Source organism: Styela clava, chromosome 10, assembly GCF_964204865.1.
Source record: "Styela clava chromosome 10, kaStyClav1.hap1.2, whole genome shotgun sequence".
NCBI lineage: Eukaryota > Metazoa > Chordata > Ascidiacea > Stolidobranchia > Styelidae > Styela > Styela clava.
Genome location: NC_135259.1, coordinates 4,157,857 through 4,165,693, shown reverse-complemented (window position 1 = coordinate 4,165,693; position 7,837 = coordinate 4,157,857). Strand labels below are relative to the sequence as shown.

At 32.0% G+C, this 7,837-nt stretch overlaps 1 long non-coding RNA gene across 1 annotated transcript; it reads right to left on the bottom strand.

Moving 5' to 3' along the window:
• Positions 1 to 3,766: 3,766 nt before the first annotated feature.
• Positions 3,767 to 5,479, bottom strand: LOC144428190 (uncharacterized). The gene is made up of 3 exons (XR_013478200.1): positions 5,256 to 5,479; positions 4,680 to 4,820; positions 3,767 to 4,307 (listed from the first exon to the last, which is right to left on the bottom strand). It is a non-coding gene; the product is annotated as an uncharacterized LOC144428190 (long non-coding RNA).
• Between the last annotated feature and the right edge of the window lie 2,358 nt (positions 5,480 to 7,837).

Sequence of the window (7,837 nt, the reverse complement as noted above, 5' to 3'; positions counted from 1 at the left end):
TTTTTCCATTTACCTTCAAAAAGTTTTTCCAGTGTATAGTTCGCGCGGGTAAGTTCAAATATATCTGCACTGAATAAATTTACTCAATTCTTCATCCTCTCAATGTCAGAACAAATACAGAATATAGTTGTGTCCATAAACTTACGTGTTCTAGAAATAAAATGAGTTCAATGGGTGCATAATTCTACTTGTGGCTTTGCGATAATTCTACTATTTTGTGAGTAGCCGGGACAATTAGAGAGCATTTCAGATGTAATATTAAGCAGAAATTCGGTGATATAGAAATTGAATAAATGTTGAAAATAATTTAATCATGGCCAAAGCTGCCCGTAAATAGCGTTAACAATGAAAAAACAATATATCCATGCTTGATACGTTGGTGAACTGTTTTTGCGCACGAGTTTCAACATTGTTGAAATAAGGAAACAATATAAATCTACTTAAAATATAGTGCATTCTTTCATTAGACTTTAAAATGTTGTAGGGCATTTTCCCGAAATGTAATAGTGTATTATAAATATATATGTATATATAAGTCAACTGTAACATTTATTTTAATTTCAAATGCATATTTAAACGACACTATTATTACTTTGAATTAATTTGTATTTTTCTTTACGTGAATTTTCGAAATCTGGTTTTGAGAGAATTTTTTAATTTGAAATGCCACCGACTATTACCATTATTTATTAGTGAGTTAGAACCTATTCAAGGCCCTTAAAGTTTGTGCGATAAAATGTGAAACCATCCAATCACATTATTCTCTTACGTTCTAATATGCTAAAATGGAACTTCATCAAACATCTACTGGTTTTGTATTTTACCATTCTCACTTACTTCGTCGAATTATTGTGAGATTTCCCATCGACCACTTCTGAATATTAACAAAGCATAACTCCACGCTCATTAAGCAAAACTCAAGTTCCGGGACTTTTTGCACACGTCACACTAGCGCATGTTAGGCGTATGTATGATCCATTGGATCACTATATCAAGTTTATATCAATTTTAGGTAATTTCAATCCCATGTTTAAAGTTGGATTTAATTCATCGTCAATATGGGGGAATATTATGTTATATTTGGACAGGCTTGTAGGGAATGATTTGAAGAAACGTATTGAAGTAAACAACTCAGGTTTAAATGGGAATTGGTCGAATCAACACAATATTATTACATGCCATATATTTTCTACTGGGCATCAGTCTGCTCTAGATTGATAATACACGTACAGAGATACCAACTTTATAAGAGTTTTTTTTACACTTGTATTACCTAACATTACTTAGGATAGGAAACTAGCCTCCACTTTATCATTTGAAATTACATTCGATAGGTGCAGAATGATACGTTTAGGAATGAGTATTTAGGATTACTTGTAATACTTCGAAACCGGCGATGTCAAAAGGATTTAACAAAACTGTGATTTTGCAAAACATTTCTTGTTTTCCCACATTTTATGCTTCACTTTCTGACAATATAATGAGCAGGTTTAAAAAGAGGACATGTTTGAAGAAGATATTTTAATCCCATTGTGTTTTATCTCAACATGATTTAATTCGACAGGTATATTTTTCGGTTCATCTTGGATTAGACGGTTTAATTAAATGAAACTTCCGTGTAATAAACTAGACAAAATCATGTCCTACTATTTTGGGAATAAAGTTATCTTAAACCGATAGGCTACTGGTGACTCATTCCCAATGCTATTTCAAGGGACAAACAGTGATTGAAGAAATATATTCCAATGGTTCGAGTTACTTTTAAAACGCAGTACTTATAAAATATAAACAACCAATTGAATTACGATATCTCAGTCACCGTTTCATGCATGATATCAACGTTGTCTGTTTACTATGTTGTAATGTATTTACGTATTTATTCATCAAACACTATCAAAAGTACATTCCGTCAGATTTTAAAGACGGGGATTTTCATCTCATTATCGTGAAGATATTTTAGGAGAATAGTTCCGAATTCTTGTTATCGTTTATTTATTGTTCGAAAACCAAATTTGCTTTCAAATATGTCATACTTCCAGATACCTCCTCAAGTTTCTATTTTTCGTTGCCTGGTAAATTTCAGCATAGAAACGTGTAAAACTAGAGTTTAAATATATATGTAACTACATGGTTAGTTAATTCATAACCTCACACATAATTCGGTCGTGGATGTAAGTCATATATCAATGCAGCCAGCAGCACATAAATTAACTTTGTTAACTGTTGTTAAAAGGGCTCGGGTTCCAAATAGCGACTGTCAATAGAGCGACTACACGACAGCGATTCATTTACCAGCGGTTAATTAGAGGCATGGTTAATTATGTTCGTTTTGGTTTTTGAGACGACTTTTTTCTAAAATGAACCTGCACGTAAACTACCAAGGAAGTACGCCGTGAATACTATCCCTTATTAACGATGTCAAGTGGGGTACTCATGACTCAATTACTGTTTGTTTATTGCTTGTTTGTCTACCCACTTCGACGGTGAACAACCATTTCAAACATTCTCTAAACAAAATAACATGGTATTCACTAGAAAAAGACACGAGAAGTATATTTGGCATAAAAGGAAAATAACAAAATCAGAAATTAGGTAAAAATCAGAGTTTTCTTCATTTTAAATCCTTTATTTCAATGATCTGTACGGAAGTAAACAGTCATTAACTGGCCACTATGGTTGATGTATTGTTTAGTTCACGTTGTTTGCAAATATATTACTTATAGCTATTGAAAGTTACAGTCATACAAAAAGTAATGTAATGCCAAAGAAAGACACAATGTAAATAAATGACTTCCAAAATCAATTACGTCTTAAATGTTGTACATAGGGACTAATACCAAACTTCTTCAATTTTATGATTTGTGACTTGAGGAACAATTTTAAAGTACGAACCTATGTACCGGACCATATCATGAGTTTAAATTCAGTAAACTCAGTAAATTCAGTAATATCTTTAAGATATATACGTCACCACTTTTGGTAAACATTATAACTTGATGACAAATGATATTACTCTATGGCCTATGCTATTAAATTTAATAAGTCGTTTAAAAATTTAAGTATGTTTAGGTGTGCGAATAAAAACTTTACGAATTTGGCTTCTAGTTTTTGCGTTGAATAGGCCTGCTTCTAAAAAGTGTTCCAGCAAGTATCAACTAGTTGACTCATCTTTTTTCTTGAATTACTGAACCTATTCATGCATTTTGAGTATTTCGAATAAGATAAGGTTAATCCAATTATCAGTTTCTTATTCTCTCGAATATATTCTTTCACAATAGATAATACGAACGGTAGAACCATTTCGTTATTTTCAGATGTCCGTCGTCAGAAATTTGATATTGCGAGATTTAGTTGTTACTTGTGGTTAAAGTTTTATCAAACATGCGACGTTTATGCTGTTCATGCACGGGATCGGATAAGTGACAAAAGTGTTTTGTTTGTGATTTAAATTAAGTTAAGCAGGCAAGTGGCTTATACTACGGCAAACGAAAAAGTACAAAATAAACCAAATTCGGTTTATTAGCAAGTAGTGCCGCATCCACATTGTTGACTATATAATTTCCGCATTCCTTCTCGCCATGAGATTACGAATCGCATACTTTGTGAAGACCACATGAAGCGAATCTAACTGAAAGTAGGCTACTTATCTGACCTTTCATTGTGTTAGCCCGCATAATGATCCTATTGTAATACAAAACGCTATATCATGTCTAAGTACTGAGTGGAACTACCATTCTTTTGTTAATCGTGCATTTAAAATTGTACATTTATAAATCAACGAGATTTATTAAACGAAAAAGATTTGAAAACGTAGAAAATTTAAAAAAAATAGATAATGAAGAAACAAGGTAAACATGTATCATTGGAACTTTCATCACAATAAAGTACAAAATAAAAATATAAAAGCACAAATAGGTAGGATGGAAAATGAGAAGCTTAGAAAATCATTCCAATTTAACTTGACCCTTGGACGTCTCATGGCTGTCAATGACGTAACAAATTATTTTCCCTTCGTTTCAAAGAACTTCAACTGTAGATACCGATGTGTATAGCAACTCAAATCATCGATATGCATACAAAAACAACTTTTTACGAAAATATATATTATTCCCTGCAACTATGTATTTAAAAGGGTAAAAATATCGAAACATCTTAGCATTGATTTGAGCAGCAATATTCTGTTATCGAACTAAACTATGTTCGTTTGTGTCGTTCTTAACAAACGTTCTCATCTTCAGCTCTTCTTCATCCAACAATTGAACTGGACATATACGGACATGCATAACGCCGACATGCTTTACAGAGTGCTGTAATGTAAAAATACGTGTTTATTATTTGGATAATGAAAAGATATATAAGCTATGTAAACGTAGGCATAACAAAAAAATTGTATTTGAAAAATGATATAACCGTATGTTATAGAATGCGCTTACTGTACTGATCCAAACGCGGAAACTATTAAATATAATATTTATCAAATTCACATGGTTTTGTCGAGAATGTTTTTCACCGATTATAGCGTTCTAAACGGAAAACATGGGTAAAAGTAATTCAACTCTACAACTCTTTAAAACTTTTTCGTTTTTTAAATATAGGACCATCGGCAAACACCAGATTTTCCGTTTTGTATTTATAATTTTGCAATAAATTCAGCTTAGATTACAAACGCAAGACTATACCTTTTGTTCGCTTTACTATGCAGATTCGGTTGAGTTTTCCAGTGATTTGACTGTACGTACAAAATCGTTGGCATCGAACGGTCATCGTTGTCGTGCGAGATACAATTCGTCTAGCTGAGCGTCTTTCTCTTGATATGGACACTGAATTATAACAAAAAATATGAATGATTTGTTGAAAATAATGAATATTGATTATTAACAAAAACTTATATTTTGAAAATAATTGTTTTTGCAATTCCTTGTGACTTTATCTAAATTTTGGTTAAGCTCAAAATAAAATGTGTATTGTATATAATATAATATTTTAAAACATATTCTTTTGCTGATTTCTAGATTGAGTATTAACATCCAAAACTTTTTAAGATCAAAAGCAGAATTATAGAATATCAAACATTCTGCATATAAAAAATAGGTTTCATTTCAGAATAATACTGAGATTAGCTATAGAACGATAATAAAAATTTCAAACACTTTTTTGCCTTTTTTATCAATTACAGCGATAATAAATATTTGCTGACCAACATTTACCTAAATAGATAACAGTCAGTAAAATAATGCTTTGGTATTATATCTTACCTGCATTCACATTTTCAGTTATTAACACCATAGCCACGAACGCGGCGAGAACAACAACAAATTTTCCCATTTCAAAGTGAATTAATATCTCCTGCAGGCTTCAATAGAAACAAATATTTAACATAAACTTAGCAGATTGTCCGCTTTATTTCAATTTACGAGAATTTTTATAAATAATGTGTTTCAAGGAGGTGTATCTCTTTTTATAGTCCGTTCTAATCGGTACTTTTCAGGCCGGATGGATTTTGTTAAAGTGACTGACGAAATGACGTAAACAAATACTAGAATCCGCGCGTTGGCTTCTCTCGTTTCTTGCTATCTCTCGCTTTGTATGGGATTCAATCAAAACAAAAGTAAAGGAGAACGTGTCTTCCGTGTTTTAAATACATTTTAGCGAGCGGAGCTTAAACAAAAGTCTTCGCACTACCCTAAAATGTTTGGACTCTTGTACAGTGAAGCAATATTTAAAAAACGAAATATATTTACAGTATTTCAATGGTATCACATGTCTGGTAGTCACGTAACTGAACCCAGATGTCCTTTCCAGACATGCACCAATTGAATACGAGAATTTTAGAAATGATGTCAACAACTTTCAGCAATTTGCATTAATATGAGGTCTGTATTCTTTCAATGCAGTTGCGTCGTACGTCATTATTTTTTATGTGTGAATATATTTTGAAGATTACAACATCGGTTGCTGTTATCTACCAAACGCAGACATGGCGCGTTTTCTTTGAAATATAAGTTAAACTTACATCACATTTTTTCTTGATATATTGCAATTTATTTGGTAAAACTAGACCTTTTTAAATGTGACTATGTGAAATAATATTTAAATTTAACGATTGTTGTTTTGTTTATACAAAAAAGAAGCGGAATAAAAAGCTTTGTAGTGAATTTCGTCACGAAAATTTTCGATTTCGAATTAAAAATGGTAGCAATTTGTTCGAGTATTAGTAGACTAAAATTCTATTTTTGATCATTTTTCTGTACAACTTGTGAGTTAGGAGATGAAAGAGTAAAATAAGATGTGTGAGTGTACAAAATGCCCCATCGTCAATCATCTTCTACCTTTTTCTGTCCAGTTCTATTATTTTCTGTTAAATATTAGTTGTTTTACATATATTTATCAATATTTTTTGAATAAACAATGCCTCTAACTTGGAATTGTATTACAGTTTTCCTAATTCAATGTAAATATACCAATGCGACATGACAATCAAAGTTTTGGTATTATATTATGTCGAGGTATTTTGGCTTTGAGTCTTTCAACCCAGCAGATGATGAAACTAATTTCCTTTTGTTATAAAATAACAGCTTATAAAATCGCACTAATTACAGGTAAAATGCCGCTTGAAAATAAAAAGATTTCCATTCCGACCTCGAGATTTGTGACTCGAACTAGATATTGAATTAGTGAGTTTGAAAACCTAAAATTGTTTTGATAATCGATTGATAAGTATAACTGACGTAGTTTATAGCAAAACTTTTCTCTTGTGCCTAAAGTAGAATGAAAATACTCAATCTATTTACTTTTTACTCATAAAATAATTGGAAACAAACTGTCTGTCAAGTGCCTGTTGAGTTGGACATATACATTTTTTGAAACTTTGAAACTACTGAATTGAAATTTGATCAAATTAAATTTTCAATCGAAGAATTTTAAAAGAATAGACATTAGTCCAGCATTCTGCTCTGCGATTCGCGCTGTAATCCGCTGTAACGAATACTCTAAAAATGGCTACTTTCTAATCTCTTTCAACAACTTATACTCCTTTAACCCCGTGTTTACGAATATTTCTCGTCCAATACTGAGGCCCAAGTTGATTTTATCAACGCATCACTCGGTAAACAACATTCATCTTAAACAGTTGTTTTGAAGGGCCGCCAGTAAATAGACAATAGAGAGTTTTGAATTATGCATAATAAAGAAAATTTACTTGGGTTAAACGATGAAATTGAATGATGTTATATGTTTTTACCCAAAATATTCACTCGAATTCACTTCGTATTTAACACTTTTTCATGTGCACCAGTGTTTTGGAATTTTTCTAGCCGTATTTTAGGAAGAATATTAAATATGACAAGCTATATATTCAATTCTATCGAGCGTAAAGGGAACCAATTTACAGTATTAAAACATTGTAACGAGTATTGAATATTGCTATGAACGTTTACCATGTTGAACATTTCACTTTGCAAAGATTGAAATTGAGCACCTTCTTCCGGATAAGAATATTACCCACTTGCGGGTTTTACTCGTGAATTAGGGTCAAAGCTGTCGGTAGGAAATGCTGTTTAGCCATTTGTCCTAATTATCGCATGTTTTACATATTTGATTACGTAACTAGCCAGGTCTCATGAAGCGCAGTATTGTATTTAGGATGATTTCATCACATATGATCTTATCATAAACATGATTTCTGCATTCAGCGGTTGGAAGCTTAAATCGAACACTAAGAAGTTCTGTCTTAACTGTAGGTAAAATAACAGCAAACCACCCCCAGCAGTTCCGTCAAAAAATTCACCTTTGATCAGACTTGTGCTGTTATTAGAAATCAAAAAAATGGCTGAATAGG